At 38.3% G+C, this 18,909-nt stretch overlaps 1 protein-coding gene across 1 annotated transcript in view; it reads right to left on the reverse strand.

Moving 5' to 3' along the window:
• LOC108971388 (putative uncharacterized protein DDB_G0282129) overlaps window positions 1-17,683 on the reverse strand; it is a 46,244-nt gene extending 28,561 nt beyond the window's left edge. The window contains exon 1 of the mRNA XM_018937422.1: window positions 16,653-17,683. The gene's annotated coding sequence lies outside the window, so the exon portion shown is untranslated. The remainder of the gene's footprint in view (window positions 1-16,652) is intronic.
• Between the last annotated feature and the right edge of the window lie 1,226 nt (window positions 17,684-18,909).

Consider the following 18,909-nt stretch of genomic DNA (forward strand, 5'->3'; position numbering starts at 1 on the left):
TTAGTGAGCGCACTGCGTTCGTTTTTCAAATAGCACATCTCTGTGTTGCGTTTTCTTCACTGTGACTCTGTTATGAAGGTTTATTGCCTTATCGCCGTGGTTTCTGGTGTTGTCATCGAATTGGCTGTCGTTGCTGGTTGTTGTTGGTGATGGTGGTTGTCGTGACCGCGTTGGTTTCAGCGGTTGCTAATTGTTGATTATACATTTGTTCGTTCGCTTGTTTGATGATTCGCTGAGTTTGTTTTGGTTTCGCACCTTGCGTGGTGGTTGCTTGCTGGCGGTCATCGCTGACTCTGCTTATTTATTCGTTTTGTTTTTGTGGTGGCAGTGAAATTACGACGCAAGTATTTGAGCATGACGGACATTAACTGCGTATATAAGCATGTAAAAGCATTGATGGTGGCCATAAGTTCTGGCGGCTTTGCAAATACTTTGCATTCCAAATCACCGCAATGTACTTGAAACACATTTCCATGTCACGCCTCCGTGCGTAATACTAGGGAAAAGCACGTATTCAGTGAGGAAATTAGGAAGCACAAATAATACAAAGGTTTCGTAATACTCATTATCAGCATATCAGCATTATTAACGCTGATTTCTTCCAAGAACTTTTGAATGAAATGACCACCCCTGCCCAATAATAAAATCACCCCATAAATTTGAGGTATTATTTTGCGACTTTTAATAATAAAAGAAGGAATGTAAAAGGTGAAAATTAACAGTATACTTAAACTCACAAAAAAACCCACAATTCGACAAAAATTAAAACGGATATTTCCAAAATGCAACCTTTTCTCTTGATTGCTGATTATCATTAGGTACAAATTGTTTGTGAGATAAATTGTTTTGTTTCTCTAAAAAGATTTGTAGGCAATAAATTTACGAAGAAATTCCTTTCGTTGCTGGATAATTTGAAATTCATGAGAAAATCGAAAAGGACGCTGTTTTGTCAAACATTTAGTTTATTTTAGAAATCAAGACTTTCGGCAACAAACGAAAATACAGGGTAGCTTACGAATCGTGCTACAAAAACAAGCCGTAATAACTTTTGTTTTGCGTTAGTAATCGAATTACTTTTTTAATTTGGCGGGTTATTTTGATTGTTTTTTGTTTTGTAATGAATACTTGGGATACCGAAAAGAGTGTTTGAATAGTGCAGCGGTACCATGCTTTGCAGTACGTCATTTCCGTCCAAAGGAATTCAGACGGGATTTTGCCGGCACTCCGCGGAATAGATGCACCATTATGAAGTTGGTAAGCATTTTTGTCGAATGTGAAAGTATCCTAAGAAAACCATGCCATTGAGATACGTATGCCCATGTTCTAGAAACAATCGCTGCTGTTCCATCATCAATTCAGTCATATATGATTAAAGATCGCACATGGACTATATACTATATGTAGTCTTTTTTGAGGTCATATAACTCGAATTTACAAATTAACAAAAACGTTTAGTACCCAATACAATTTGGCACAGGCGTTTAATATCTATTCCCACCAACTCGGTGGGATATATGTGATCCCAAGTGCTAAGTCTTGATCTCTGCAGTACAGTCAAGAAGCAAGTGTTGAGTTGTTTCCACCTCATATTGTGACAAAAAGTTTCTGCAGATTACATCTGGTAGGATTGCCAGCCTTACTGCCAAAAGCCCCAAAACTAGGGAGCGGATAGCCTTACTAAGGGAAGATGTACAAAATAAAACCCAAAAATCTGAATGAATTGAAACACCCCATTGAATTGAAAAATGACACAATCCCGGCTTCGACCTTTCAGGCAGGAATGAATAATTTTCTAATTAGGTCGCATATGCTATACAATATTGATATTGATAAAATAGTTCTTACGGTTTGGTTTTGTTGTGCGCTTCATGCGTCACCCGGTAGGAATTTTATATAATAGTCTCTATGCAAGACATATAGAACGATTATTAGCATAAGCATAGCTAGACAGTTTAGCTACAGTGAAACTAAAGGAAATGTAGAAGAAGAAAAACGTACACTTTGATTGCACGGAAGAATCGCATATACCAAATATTCCATGCAAGAACTTAATTTTCATCGGTGATGCCATCTGAAAAAATTGTTCAGAGATTATACCATTGCCTTAGGCAATAAATCATGCTAAATTTCTTGAAAATATCTGCTAAAAGGTTTCTATACAAGCGCTGGATTCCGATCGTTCTGTTTGTATGCCAACAATATACCATACGGGTTCGATACCTCAAAAGTTAGAAATTTCGCGTGTAGACAGACGGACGGACAGATGGACGTGGCTGAATTGACACAGCTCGACATTTATACAAGTATCATTTATACCACTTCGTTGAAGAAAAGAAGTTAAATAAGTTCGGCCATAAAATAAAAAAGCAGTTCTTTGCGTGCGACATCTTGAAATAGAAGTTCAAGATATACTACGACAGACCACGTAACAAGTATACTAAATGCAACATTGTATCCACGTTCACTTTAAAATATTGATGTCAATCTGCCCATATTAGAAACGAAAATCGATCATCTACAGCAACGCGGAAATATTCCCAACGCATAGCTCAAAATATAAGTATTTGCCATGTAAAGACACTAAACAGGAGTTTAATTTCATTAGCCGCAGAACAACTGTAAAAGTCATTTAATCATTAGTTTATACCCACAAAAACAATGGGAATGAAGCACAATGCTATGACATTGCAAAAGCAGAATAATACAAATAACAACAAAAACCGCCGATTATGTAGAAATGTAAGTGAAGCTATGCATATCATTTGCTAGCCGAGTACAGTACTAACACACGCACAAGCTGCGCCTCAATTTCGTCGCACAGTGGAAAAACAACAGCAAATACACAAAAGTAAGCGAAAACATTAAGAATATCTGCCAGAAGCGCCTGAGAGTTGGCAGTCATTAGTTGCCGGCACACAAATAAATAAACACGGCAAACACTTGCCACGAGAGAAGACGACAACAAAAACAATGATGCAGCTACTGCTGCTGATGCGGCTGGGAACTTGAGACCAGCTTTGCTTACATCTGCCAACAACAGTGCCACCAATAGTCGCGCCACGCCGCTTAGTAGCTAGCCAAGCAAGTATGTGAGTTTCTAGTCCGCAAGCAACCAACGCTCAGGTGTGGGAATATTTTCGCGGCAGCCGCCACAATGACTCGCTGTCTCGGCGACCAAGCAGATTCGCTCTGGCTCTTTCTGCTGTGTGTACTTAGCTAGTCGCCAAGCACGGGGTTTTGTCGTTGCTTGGAGCTATCGCTATTGTTGTTGTTTGCTTGCTATAATTATCAGTGCTGTTGTTGTTTGGTGTTTTTACCATTGTTTGTTAGAAATAATAATAAAAGTTCAATAACACTGCTGCATGCAACACATGTCATGCCGCATTGAGTGGCACGCTGCACTCTATTGTAGTAGTTGTTGTTGTAGGATAGTTGATAGTATTTGATTTGTGTGAGTAGAGTTGTTAATGCAGGTGTTGTTGGCGCAGTGTGCACGTACTTCATGCATGAGCGAGCGCTTTGGCGGGCGAAATTTGAATTTACTAAGTGACAGAAAAAATGCGCTCAGGTGAATTACATAGCCGTTGCTATATTTATTGTGGATGCAACTTACATAGGTGCATACCAATTCTGAATGAGGACTTCCTAGCGATTTATATCTTCTTCGTGTTTTCATTGCTCACTTAATTTTAGTTTCATTGCATGCTTATCACAATAACTGTTGTGTTTATGTGGCGTGTGGGTGCTAAATTTGTCACTTCAATTGTCGAAAAAGTCTTTTCGTATTTCTAATCAAGATTCAACTTGTTTTTTTTTTTAATATTTATAATGAACTTTAATGAACCAAATATGCACTATTTTGGTCTATCACTTTTAGCCATTTTTCCGCTATAGACATTATTCCATCAGTGTAAAACTTTTCTGGTTTCTCGGCGAAAAATTGCGACAAGTAATTTTCACAGGCTTCTCTTGAGGCCAACTTTACTCCATTAAGAGAGTTCTGCATTGACCGAAACAAATGGTAGTCTGATGGTGTAAGGTCAGGGCTATATGATGTATACATCAAAACTTAATAGTCATGCTCTCCCAATTTTTGCCGAGTCATCAAAAATATCTGTGGCCTAGCGTTGCCCTGATGGAAGACGAAGCTCATATTGACCATGATCTTTTTCGAACATTATTGTCGTATTTGATCCACTTTTCGTCTCTTGTTACCATTAGCTTCAGAAATGGTTCGATTTCATTTCACAGACAATTCATGTAGTACCCAGACATCGAACTTTCTTTTGTAAGTAGCCTTTTTTAAATAGTTCAAAGCCGTTTTTTGATGAATGTTAAGTTCCTTAGCGATTTCATGGCTGCTTATGTGACGGGCTTGGCCAATCTTTTCCATAGTTTCATCGACTTTTTCAACGATAGGTCGACCAGAGCGAGGTGCATTTTTCACATCGAAATTTTCAGAACGGAATCGAGCGAACCATTGTTGTGGTACATGAACTGATACAACATCGTCTCCGTAAACTTCACAAATTTCTTTGGTGGCTTGCGTGTCATTCTTTCAGTTTTATACAAAACTTTCAAAATATAGCGAATTTCTTCATTATTTTCACTCATTTTTGAACAGCTGTAACTTTTTTTCAACATCCCCCAATTTAATTTTTTTCTCATCTCATATTTTATATTATATGGTTATTCACAACGTGATTGGTAGCACTGGAGATATACGACTGCAACGAAATCTATTGACAAAATACGAAAAAACTTTTTCGACTACCCAAGATATACCCCGTTCACGCTATAAAAACGGAGACGTTGAATAACTTGTAGGTCTTACAAGCTTCATGCTCGAAATAAAAGAGAAAGGAGAGAATTTCGATCATATAACTAAAAAGGTGCATCACTCTGTGCACTGTCTTCTTCCTATATTTATGGGTCGTTATGAGTATCTGGACGGTTTACTTGATTTGTCTGGTCTTCTAACTACAAATTCAAACAAGTTGTTTTACTTTCCATCTTTTGAACTCCTTAGAGCAAAAGCTTTCTAAATCGCAAGGACCTAGCCCATAAGAAGTATGAAATCAGGAATTTTTCAGTTTTCTTCAAAAACCTTGTGAGCTCACATGAGATGAGGTTTGTTGAAACAGTGCAAAGGCCATGCCAGCAGCTAACTCTTTTGGACAAGCGAAACTTTAATGTGACTTTGCAAGTACTTGTAAAACTACGAAAAACTTGTAAGCTCCATGGATACCAGAGAAAACAACAACAGTGCGCGTGGTGATTACTTGCCAACTGAAAAGAGGTTATGACAAAAGAGATGGAGCCCACGGCAAGAGGCGAATGCCTCAATATTGCGGCAGCTTAAAATTTTTCACTTACATAATGAGCGGGGAATGCACATTCACTAGACCACCAGACGGCCACAGACGCAAACACACTCATAGATACATCACGTACAATCGATGTTGCACAAGCGCAGCCAACCGGCGGAGAGGGTGGCACACGAAAGAGTTAAGCAGCAAACTTTAAGTGACAAACAAGCGTTTCATTGCACCTCAGCCAGCACTGGCAAATGTGAGGGGGCGCAAATGAAACGAACTGATTGTCGACTGCTGCGGCAATAAAGTAATTGACGTCAATTTGCAACAAACTCAATAAGTACGTGTGTTCAGTGTGGGACACAAGGCGTGAAATTGCCACACAATCAGCAGCTGCAGTGGAGGCGCCTGTTGATGCTGTGCCTACGATAATTTTTATAAGTGTCCAACGCAGTTCGCTGACGACTGTTTTTGTTGAAGGGAATTAGCTGCGGTTTGTGGCAAGTAAAGTCAGCTGGGCGCAGCTATGCAACACGCTCAATTTTACGGATTTAGCAAATGTGGGTAAGACAGCAAAAGTTGCATTAACCAACGTTGAGTATAATCGAAGCTGTTTAGTAAGAAGGCACAATCTAAGATATTGGAGTGAAGAGAATTCAGAGAGCGTAAAGCGATGCTCATATAACAAATAAAATCTGCTCAGCACTCGCTCCAAAAACCAAATAGAATGCTGGATGGTGGCGGCCAGCAGCCGGTTTGCGAAAAAATTTGCATGCAGCAGCGCCAGTTGCTGCACAGCTGCACAGCTGCCTCGCATCTAGCCACAGGTAGGCCGCCAGCTAGCCAAACTGGGAACTAGGAATACGCGCATGCCCAAAGCGGGTCCCAGCACCCCACCGCTTAGCTGCCTGGTTGCTGCGGTCGCACGAAATAAACTGGCGAACGAGCGCATTCCTGGACACAGCCACGCCAAAACTTGATTTCGCGCATAATTTTTCATTTCATGGCGTACGAACGGCAGCAGTGCATCCAGTCTTAGAATAAGAAGCAAAGCAGCAGCGGCTGTGCCGAGAATAGATTAAAAATAAATGCTAGACCATCTGCAGCTGTGCGCAAGAGAAGGTCATTTGCCCAGCGAAACTATGCAGTAGCTGTAGAAGTCGAAATATACATACATTAATATTTGTATGTATGTGTGTGCTACATACGACAGTATTGGAAGAGAGTTATGCGCATAAATTTAAAAGTTTCTATAGATTTAGCATTTCACGGCAAAGCGAGAAGGCATTCGGCCGGTAAGCCAACCAAACCCCGAGGTGGACAAATGCTTACTGTATACGTAGCCGCTGAAGGGTCGATGTTTGACCGCGGAGACGTAAGCATGTGAAGATATGAAGAAAGTAGAGAAAAACCAAAAAAAAAAAAAAAAAAAAAAAAAAAAAAAAAAAAAAAAAAAAAAAAAAAAAAAAAAAAAAAAAAAAAAATGCTTACTGGAATCTATCAGAATTCATAATCGTATCAGCAAATGGTAGCTCTACTTTTCAGAAATAGTTTTAGTGATTGCAGTTGCTGAAAAAATTTGTTCCATTTGGACACTTTTGGACTAACTATCAGCAAGAAAATCACAATAGACACGTGTTCAATTTTTCTATGCAGAAGTTTATATTCAAAACAACAGTGGCAGCTGCCAGGAAAACATATTCAATAACCCGAAATGTGCCACATATTAGAATATCTCCATCAAAATTGTATAGTTCACAGCTGCTTCACAGCTGCGCCTTACAGCTAGTTGGTCCTCTGGTTATTATTTTCGCAGCTGTGCATTAGAAATATTAAGGATTTATTGATCTATTTGATTCATTTTTCGGGCTTGCTGTAAACAAAACACATTCTGATCATAGGGACTCTGACCATAGAAGGAACAGACACACCGCGATTCTTTAATTTGATTAATTTTGACTCTTTCGTACGTTGGAAAAGTACCTTGGAGGAGATGGAGAGGTCGAATCAGTTTTGTTAATAAGAGACTCGACATAGGATGCATGCTCCAACTAATACGACGACACTATTTTCCTCTAAACGTAATGTAAAGGTAAGCTTGACTGTCCGTGGCAGGTACGAGAAGCTGGTTGAACTATGAACCCTCATTCGCTTCTCTGATATAAAAGGTCACGTAATTCCAAGTAAAATATTACAATTTTCGCATATACAAATATTTCCTATTGGGTCGTTTGGAACCGCCTAAACTCGGCATTATCTGCGCACTTACTATTCGCTGCACTATGGCTGCGATTCTTAGGCGGCATTTATAGATTTTAAAACGCGGCTGGCAATTTAATATACTCGTAGTAGCAGCGCTTATGCTTGCTAAGACCACAGCTGCGCCTGCGTTCGGGTTTAGCACTGCACACTCGTGTGTTGCACATATTTCTGCCTTTAATAGCTGTTGATGCGGCAGGCCTCACGGGTTGGTAGGCCAATGTGTTTAATATGTGTTTTCGTCTCGTTGCGCAGATATTCGACAATCGCCGCCCAGCTATGCGGTTACTGGGCTTACTGGTTTTCCGAGTTGGCGCAGCATTTGTTCGCACGATTTTCGTTTTGCCCACTTTGCCATTTATGCATTTCAATATTTATATCTGTGGGGTTTTCTTTTCAGCCTCTACTTAATTTTTCTCAAGCAAGTCACAGCAGCATAAGTGTACGTGTATGCGCGCGTCAGGCGGAGTTGGTCAGCGCTTGGCCGGTGGACTAGTCGACTGCTTGGATGCTTGTCTGTTGGTTGCTTGATTGCCGGTCTGGCGTGCGTTAAAGCGAAAGGGGGAAGCCAAATGCAACGAATTATTAACCCATCAAGATTTATCTATTCCATATGATTGATTCGACTGTTCGGTGGCGATTTATAAGCGATTGCGGCTATAACAAATTTACTCATTCAGCGATCAATATAGCTGTTCACTTATCAATCGGGTGATTATTGATTGCCCGATAATTGAAATGGAAAATGCGAGTGAATATGTAGCACTTAGTAGAAGATCAGGAGAGATGTGAATATGTGGGGCAAGATAATTTTTATTTTGGCAGTCTTTATTATTTAATGGGTCAGACTATGGTGAAGAGCATAAATTTTATATAATTTATATTGATTCAACCAATACATAAGGAAGGGTTTCATGTCAGTACATTTTCTCTATATATCAAACAATTTGTAGAGTGAATTTTAACAAGGATACTTGGTAGTCGAAAAATTCTTTTTGTATTTCGTCAATAGGTAACAATAGGCGAATGGTAACAGGATACGAAAGGTGGATAAAATATGACAATAATGTGCTAAAAGGATCATGGTCCAAGCGTGGCGAAACTCAAAAAATGGTCGCAAAGCCGGAATTGACACCGCGAAAAATTATGCTGAGTATTTAGTGGGATTGGAAAGGAATCATCCACTATGAGCTGCTCCAGCCTGGTGGAACAATTGATTCTATATTTTACTGTCAACAACTGATGAAATTGAAGAACGCTAGACCACACACATATTTGATGACTTGGCAAAAACTGGGAGAGATTTGCTGGAAAGTTTCGATGTATCCACCATATAGCCCTGACCTTGTACCATCGGACTACCTTTTATTTCGATCAATGCAAGACTCCCTTAATGGAGTAAAGTTGGCTTCAAATGAAGCCTGCGAAAATTACTTGTCGCAGTTTTTCGTCGAGAAACCATAAAAGTTTTGCACTGATGGAAAAATGTCTATAGAGGAAAAGTGTCAAAAAGTTGTCGACCAAAATGTTACATATTTGGTTCGTTAAAGTTTATTATAAATATGAAAAAAAAAAAATAAGTTGAAGTTTGATAAGAAATACGAAAAGACTTTTTCGACTACGCAATATATCAGAGTGATCAACATGGCAACCCGAGTTAAATTCAAGAGATCTGTTTGTCCGTCCATCTGTACACAAAAACTATGTGTTTAGAATGTGCATTGGTACTCTAAGGTGACTGGTTCTGTAAAAATCAAAATCCACAAATTACCGTTAATAGAAAAATATGAGGATATGTATGATGAAACTAAGGCTCAAGTTAAGCCACAAAACCTATCTTTGGCTCAAAGCTTCACATGCTTAACGGGTAGCTTTGGTTTGAAAAGTGAGCATGTTACCGTTATTTACGAGATTCAAAACAACAAAAAACTACTAAATCAACCATAATAATATCTTTTTTGGCATTTCATGATTCATTGAAAAATTGGTGAATGGGATTAATACCCACACCGGCTTAAAGTAATTAAGATTTTCGTAAATTTGTTTTTCTCCGAAATATGTTCATAAACATTTCCGTCATTCGATTTTTAGCTAATGTGAAAATTTTCGCAAAGCCAGTTTTGGTCCAGCTTGGCTTGATTGGTTTTTTATTGACAAATTCTTCGGGCTATGTGCCACATTAGTTGCATATTTATCTTAAACGCAAAGAGATAAAACGTTGCAAAATAGGAAGACAATATCGCTTATTATACATACATACGGTGTGCGCTAGCAGTCAGGCAGCAGGTCATCAATGACTAAGGCATTTCGTGGCTGACGCCTATGAGCTATAGCCGTTTAGTAATCTTTATGCGGCCATTGCAACCGCCAGTTTGGAGTCACTCGGTCTGTCGTTAAATAAGCGGGGTAATTAAAATGTAACTAAGATGAAGCGGCAGTGTGCGGCAATATTGCAACGCTAGAGGCTCACCGAATGAGCGTAGACTTTTGCAATAGAGTGTGCGCTAATATCAACGCACACACAATTCCACATACAAATGCACGGTGTCCTCATTAACAGTTGCACTTTTGACGACCGCTGCGTAAGATTTCATTTTGACTTTTCACGCAGCTTACTTTGACATCCACTCGTTGCCTTGCTTTGCTCCAAACTCTAGCAATAACTATAAACACAAACATACACACATACACATATAGCCGGAAAATCGCACATCTGCTGGCGCACTGGCATGCAAATGTAAGCACTTGCGCGATTCGTTTTGCTTGCCTCATTTATAGACGCATTTATGGAACGGGTAAAAAGTGATAAAACCAATTTGAAAATGCAGTAAAAAACAACATACACACACTGTGCGGCAGCAAATCTTCCTACGGCTGTATGGCTTTTTGGCTTGTTGGTGGTGAAACTCTCCTCTTCACAACTGCTGGTTAGCTGTCTTTATGTCAGCTTTGTGCTGCGGGTCTTCATGCACTTTTCCATAAATATTTTCTGCTTACTTTTATTTAGTGATTCCCCATTTTAATTGTGCATTTTTTACTGTTCTTTATTAGCATATTTTCTCTTATGTAATTGCTTCTAATGGCAGTCAGTGAGGAACTGGAATTTGAAAAAATTATGCTTTTTCATAGAATCGTGTGTAGTTAAAGACTTATGCTGAGCAAAAGCCATTAATTAAACATTTTATTTAGAACCACTGCGGGAGAGATTTTTAAATTCTTAAAATGTTTCGGTATTTTAACAATGAATGGGGATTGGTGGTTTTCGTATTCTTCATTTGATCAAAAAACTTTAAATTTATTTATGCTTCTTTTGTGCTCTTTTATTTTGTGTTCTTTCTACCATTACTCAAAACCAAAATGTTTCAAATTAAATTTTTTTTTACTAAGATTAAGGAAGACCGTCGCATTTTATTGTAGAACATATTTTAACTTGAAAAAAAAAACTATTTTTGGGACAATGCTTTATGGAATTAATTTGCATTTAATTTTCCATTTTATGCCTTATCTCTGAATTTCCAAATTTCTGCTCAGTGATCAGCATTAGTGTCAATAAAAATATAAAATATTAAAGTTGTTGTAATTTTCATTTGGCAGTTGCACAAGATCAGTTTGTTGCCCTTATTTTACATTAGTTGAGCTAGACACACATACGTACAAACATATGTATGTACATTCACTCAGTAAGCAATTATCTAATTTGTTGTATATTTTATTGCACGCTAAAACGATTAGCGATTTTCTCAACTTGTGTTGAGTGTGTTGTGAAAATAAAGTTAAAAGTTATTAAAATCACTTTTCATACACGGTCGTAAATATATATGAGTTTATGTAACTGTAATTGGAAAAAGCCATAATTCGTGTTTTGACCTCGTTTTAATAAAACACTGGTAGAAAGTCGGATTAGTGGGAAAGTGAGCAAACTCGCTGAATCGAACTTTTTCAACTCTTTAGAATAATAAATATTTTATGTATAAATAATAAAAAAATTAATTAAAGGAAATCGAAACCCAAAATTATGATTTTGTAAAAAAACAAAAATATTGCGTAGTCGAAAAAGTCTTTTGTATTTCTTATCAAACTTCAACCTGTTATAGTTTGTCACGAAGTTTGTAACACCCAGAAAGAAGCGTCGGAGACCCTATAAAGACTATATCTAAATGATCAGTACGTTGAGCTGAGTCGATTTAGCCAGGTCCGTCAGTCCGCCAGTCTGTTTGTCTGTCTGTCTGCCTGTCTGTCTGTCTGTCTGTATATATACGAAATAGTGCCTCAGTTTTTAATATATCGTTTTGAAATTTACTCATGTCATTTTCTCTTCAAGAAGCTGATTTGGCGGAACTGTCGATGTCGGACCACTATAACATATAGCTGCCATACCAACTGAACAGGCGGAATCAAGTTTTTGTATGGAAAGCTTTCACATTTGACAATGTATCTTCACCAAAGTTGGCACAGGTTATTTTCTAGGGCAACAATGTAATCTGCGAAGAAATTGTTCAGATCGCTTAACTATAACACATAGCTGCCATACAAACTTAACGATTGGAATCAAGTGCTGGTATAGAAAACATTCGCATTTGACAAGATATACTCACGAAATTTGGTATAGATTATTTCCTAAGGCAACAATGTAATCTGCGAAGAAATTGTTCAGATCGGTTAACTATAACATATAGCTGCCATACAAACTTAACGATTGGAATCAAGTGCTGGTATGGAAAACTTTCGCATTTGACGTGGTATCTTCACAAAAGTTGATATGGATTAAAATTGTTGAACATAGTTACCAAAAGAAATGCACCTGTGAAGGGTATATTAGCTTCGGTGCAGTCGCAGTTAACGTTTTTTCTTGATAAATATTTTTAAACTTTAATCGGCACAAAGTTATTCTTTCATTGTCTAAATATGCTTATCTCTTATCAGGAGGATTGTGCAGTTATGTTGAGTCGTTCGCTAAGTAATTTCATTCGAAGACAACAGCTATTTTTATTGAATTTTTTCGAAGCAAACTTCGCACTTAACCGCTTTAACGGTATACATTTGAACAGCTGATATATTAAGGCTTATTTGCAAAACATTTTCTCAAATTTCTTTGGAACAGCTTTTATTTGGTGCCCAATCGAAGATGGAACATCGAAAACTATCAAAAGAGCAAAAATGGCCTTTAAGCAAGAAGAAAATTATGTGATGTGTACAGAGAAGATGTGTTGACCGAACGTCAATGACAGAATGGTTTCCAAAATTTCCTTCCGACAGTTTCGATTTTGAGGATGCGCCATGATATAATCATACAATAAAGTCGTTGGTCGATGCAAATCGCCGAATAACAACTCGAGAGATTACTGAAAAATTTAATTTGTCTAATGCGACTGTTCACAAGTACATGGAACGTCTAGGATTAATTTCGAAGCTTGACATATGGATTCCTCAGTTTCTTACAGAACAGACAAAAAAAAAAAAAATTGCTTGTAACGTTCTTATACAAGTAGAACAAAAAGTGAGTAAAACCACTTCGGCGGCCGATAGTCAGCAAAAAATATTATGTTGTCTTTTTGGCATGGATTTCAAGGAGATCGTGTGTTTTGAGCTTTTGCCCGACAATACTACGATTAATTTTGAGGTTTATTATGATGAGCTGGTTAAATTGTATGCTGCACTCAAATAGAAGAAACCAAAATTGATCAATAGGAAAAGTGTAGTGTTCCACAAGGACAATGCGAAACTTCATACAAGTTTGATGAAGACTTTTGCAGAATGAATTCCAAAATATTTTCCAGACTTGGTACTTTCGGACTATTACTTGATCTCGTCTCTGCAAAATTAGTTAGATTCGGAACCTTCTCCTCAAATCAGAACGTCAAAAACCACTTGGACCAATTTTTGGTCTGCCAGGATCAAACATTTTAAGAGTGTGGAATCAAACTCTTGTGGAAAGGTGTTGAATGTGGGGGAATATATAATTTCATAAACTATTTTACAATAAAAAAATTGTGTTTAAAATCCAATAGAAAATGCAATTAATTAGTGAACAACACAATAAATCACTTCCAAATCGATTTTAACATGAAACTACTTCTACTAGTAAGGCCAATATGCTAAAGTTCTGATATCACTATCCGATACTCAAATAAGTTTACAAACTCTGCTTGCTGAATGTACTCACAGCGAATATGCTTCGTCGACACAAATATTGATAAATTTTAATAAATATATAGGTTATGCGCTATAATTGTATAAGAAAATTTTGAAAGACGGAAATGCAATCGCTATTAAACCATGACTGTGAGATTATTAGTTTCCAATAAATCAATTTGTTGTTGTTTCAGTAATTAATCACAGACAAAGTTAGTTAAGTCTTATGTTGTGGTGCCTGTCAGTTATTTTAGTTTAAACGTTATCACCTATTGTGGGCATTAGTGTGGCAATATGCATAGGCGAGCATTATGCGGCACAACCAAACCAAATAAAGCTGCTTGTAATGAGCATTTTGGGGCTGGATGTCAGTATGTGAGAAACAACATCAACAAACACACCAATTTGTTGGCACACGACCTCGGTCTGGCCGCAAATGCCTCCAAACGCGCACGACCTCGATTTTGTATTATTTCACACGCACACATATATCAGTTTGTAAATATGTGTGTATATACATACATATGTATGTGCTATTTATGCTGCTGCATATGAATTTATGAGATGATGACTGCTTTTTGCACTTTTGAGTACACATGCATATTTATATATAAAAAGTAAATACAAGTATGTATATATACACATATGTAGATGTTGACAAATCGGCCATAAGTGAGACTATTCGCGAAAAAGTGTACAAATTGTAATGCATAAACTTACGATCTTCTATTTATTTTTCGTAGTTAGTTTACAAAAGATCTGAAATTGTTTTAAAAGTCAACAAATGGAATTAAATTTAACAATTTTTTGTAGAAAATATATTTTTTGAGTAGCTTTGCTGTAGTCACGCGTATCTGGTCCACCATTCTACATTCAAATAATTTTTGGATCCTACTTAAGAAGATTCAATAGGTGGCGCTGTTATGTAGATATGATTTTTATCGATTTTTGAGACTCTATTCGATATTAAGGGTACATCTAGGGTGAAAATGAAAAAAAAAAATCAATTTTTTAATGATTCGATAGAGCATACCTTTAAAAATAACATTCTGAAATTTAAAATCAATATCTCAGTTTTTGAGTTACAGCCTCCTAAAATGTAAACGCTTAGTTCAATCAGCATTTTCAATTTATTTATAAACGGTCACTATCAAATTTCTTCTGCGTACCTAAAGTAATCTACACAAAAACCTATCCTTAACTCTTGACCGGATCAAAAATATCATTAACTTCTCGTTTGAAGAGAATATTATTTAAGTTTTATACGCGGAGAAGGCCGGTATTACTACACCAGTGGAGAACTTTTCTTTGGGCCTTTGGAGATCTCGTAGAACACGAAAAAAATGGGCAGTGAGTTTCTTCATGGACGGGTCAATGCTTGTGGCGGGTTGCTGGAGGGGTTTACTGTCAGTATCAGCGGTACTAGCCTTGGTCAAAGAGTGACTAACCTCGCTTTCAATGCTTTGTCTTAGTGATTAGACTGGTATGGGTGCCAGGCCACAGCGGAATCGAAGGAAGCTAAAAAGAAAATGCAAGAAAATACACCCTAGAATCACTATGTTGCCTTCGAAAATCTTATTCTAAATTTCAAAAGGAATATTAATTTTCTTATTATTACCTAAATTATTACCTATTTACTATTATCACTTCTTTTGACTATTGTCTGTTTTGCAAATTTAAGTTAAAGTGCTTTCTGACTATCTTGAAAAGTCAAAAATGCATAGCGGATACTTGTGAGTTTAAAAAAGGAGTAGTTTCCCAAGTTTAGAGATGTTTTCTCGATGTCTGGTTAGCAGAAACCCGTCAGTTAAGTTCCGGTAGGCATTACTAAATCAACTCATTTCACGAAAAGGTTTAAGGTTACTTTCGGTAGCAAGAGTGAGTGGAACGGCCCCTCTCTTGAGCAAATGCTAAGGGATAGTGCATTGAGGTGGTACACCGACGGCTCAAAAACGTCGGGTATTGTAGGCCCGCGTACCAAGCTATCCATTCCGATGGGAAGCTTTCCGAGTATTTTTCCTGAAGTCCTGGCTATAAGTCGGTGTATAGAGATAAACCTCCACCGCAACTATCGCAACGAGCGCATAGCTATACTTAGCGAYAGTCAAGCGGCACTAAAAGCGATCTCCTCCTACGAGATCAAATCGCTATTGGTGCAGGAGTGCAGAGAACGGTTGAACAACCTAGCTGCAAAGAACCAGGTGCACCTAATCTGGGTGTCCGGCCACAGGGGCATAGCCGGCAACGAACTGGCTGACGAGCTAGCCCGCTCCGCAGCCTCCACCAGTATGGTTGGGCCCGAACCATTCATTGCGGTGGGAAGAAAGAGTGTGCAGGGAGAGGTATTGGCAGCGAGCGCACGGCATGCGTCATGCCAAGCTGCTATTTGGGGGTATAAAAAATAAAAGAGGTTTAAATCGCTAATTAACCTCTCAAGAAACGAACTCAGGATCCTGGTTGCATTTTATACCGGCCACTGCAAGCTGAAAAGGCACTTAGCTAACATGGGCCTATCATCTTGCGCCAACTGTCGGTTTTGCGTCAGGGACCCTGAAACCCCGGATCACCTGTTAATCGACTGCATTGCAGTCTGTAGGCGCAGGTCGCAGGCCCTGAACTTCGTCAACATGCTGGAGCTAAGCGAGTCCCTGTGAGTTAGGAGAGGGCACAATAGACCTAAGGTCGCAGTGCATTCCTCAGTTATGAAATAATAGTAAATATGTCAGTTCTTAAAACATTTGCACAAGTTACACTCTGCTTTCCTACTTCGCTTTATACTCATATATACTCATGTTACTTTAAATATACTTATATTTAAACACAAACATACATTTAAGTTTTAAAAATTAATATTTGGCGCGCTGCATTACTACATAATAAATAGTTTTCAGCAAAGCCCCACACTGATGCAAGTGCAGTGTAATTTGAGATGCGAGTCAAACTTACCACATTCGTCAAAGCTGTCACATGTTTGTTTGGAATTTGCACAAATTCACGTTGACGGCACTTGGAATAATATTGTACAGCTTATTGTTGTTTTTGTTATTTGTATTACCGTTAAATGTGAGTCTAATTGGGTATTTCGCTATTAATTCAGCCAAACGAGAGTTTTGCTTTTGTTCTAAAGACATACAATTTTTGACAGTGAAACTCAAGACCACTTAAATTACTGAATTAACGGTTTTTGCAGTATTTTCTTAGCACTAATTAGACTTGCAACACTTTGGTTATCGTCGCTCGAATTCCAAGCATTGGCTGTAGTCCACTTTCAAGTTTTCGATGTGCAGTCGTCAGTTTTTTATTGCACTCTTCGATGAGACGCGCCGAGCCGCTGACCCCTTTGTTGCAGCTTTTATTGGCTGTGGCAGAGCAGCAAGTTAGCATTTGGAAATCGCTTTTGGTTTTTCGACGTTGCAATTAGTTTTGCTACGTTTGCTGCAATTCGTTACTCTTGAACTCGTCATCACACACTCGGTTGCACAAACTGCACCAACAGATTTTTAAGCACACAAACATTCTTTGAAATTCGATGATGTTTCGCTTCTAATTTATTACGCGATATACATATGTACATATGTTTGCATGTATTTACCACAAACTAAACACTGTTGTTTATGCTCTTTTTTGCACGTAACCCAATTTCGCAATGAAAAAATGTTATTATTTTTTTTGTTTTTGGATATTTCTTCTACCACTTTTGTTATTTTAATTATTTCCGCAATATAGTCCAAATATTTGTTGAAACTTGTGTACACATGCGCTTCCGATACGCATCGTTAACGTTAAAATCCACCACGGCGGCTTTGTTTGGAGTTTAATGTTTGGTACTTGAACGCTTGCTGCCACAGAATAGATAGACCCATCAAAGTCGGCTCGCTACTTGGCTACTACTATGATTTTTGTTTTTGTGTTTCTCATGTGCCACTAGAAGTGTTGCAGTGTTTTCCGTCAACTGAATTTCCACCTGCGAATGCGTTGAAATGTAACCGTCAACTGAATGCTGAGTCAGAAAGTCGAAAGAGCTCAACTCGCGCTTGGCCAGCAGCGCCAATTTCAGTATGGGCGCCGAGCGCGCTGTTGAAGCTGAGTTCGGTTTACATTTGGCGGCACGACGGACTTCGCTGTTTGTCGTCAAACAGCATACCATCGCGTCTTTGGCGTGGTTGGTAGCGCCGAAATCTTGTAAATGTTATTACCATGCTCTCCGTTGAGGAAAAAATTGTGGGCCTCGCTTGACCACTACTTCTTCTCTTCGTTCTGCATTTTCCACTACTGACTAATTCTCAATAAACCTTTCTCTTTCTTGAGCCGGCATTAGAAATTACCTTTGCCTTCTTCAGCAAGGTGAGTTAAGCTGTCGGCCCTTGCTGGCTGAGTTGAAGTCCGGTTCATATTCCTTTTTTTTTTTATTAATTTTAGAATATTTTATGACAAACAAAATGAAAAGTGATAGACCAATCGTGCTTCATCAGAGAACTTCTGGGCTTGAGATTATGGTTCTTATTTCTGGTCATTCGTTGCCTGCCCATCGTTGAAGTTCAGTTATGGTCTGACAATTTACTCTGAGTAACAAAAAACAGTAAAAAAAAAATTATTGCGAATTTTGATACAATGTGGCGGCTACTGGGCCAATATTCGTAATTTCAATTTTTCAAAGCGGTTTCTACGGTAGCGAAAATTTTTGGAATTCGTGCAATCTAAAACAAAATAAAAGCGGGATTTTAAAATTTAGGGTGATGAGATGATTGACCTGAACACTTCGACACAAGTAAAGGACACATTTGTTTCTCTCTTTGTATGAGGAATTGTTTTGGATTGCTACTCATGTTTCTGAACCGAGAGTGTTCTCAACCGTATCTGGGGACTTATCAACCTTAGAGGCGCATGAGATACTATCCCGGAAGGGGTTGTTATGGGGCTTTCGCCTCCTTTTCTGGTCGCAATGGTAGTCGCCTGGTGGTTGTCGTATGCTACTAACAGCGCGTACCTTTCTGGTAAAAGGACCTCCATGAAACTAAGCTCTCGGATGGTCTTTGGGCCGATTTTACGGAAATGTTGACGTCCAATGGTTTTTTGGTGTTTTTTTTCCATCTGTTAAGTACGATCTTCGGCTCATTTTTAGGTCTTTGGATTTATCCACTGACTGCACACCGTTTAATGGGCGCGTCAATGGCTAGTATATACAACTTTGTTTTGACCTTCT

Source organism: Bactrocera latifrons, unplaced genomic scaffold (genome assembly GCF_001853355.1).
Source record: "Bactrocera latifrons isolate USDA-ARS-PBARC rearing strain unplaced genomic scaffold, ASM185335v1 scaffold_34, whole genome shotgun sequence".
Classification (NCBI taxonomy): domain Eukaryota; kingdom Metazoa; phylum Arthropoda; class Insecta; order Diptera; family Tephritidae; genus Bactrocera; species Bactrocera latifrons.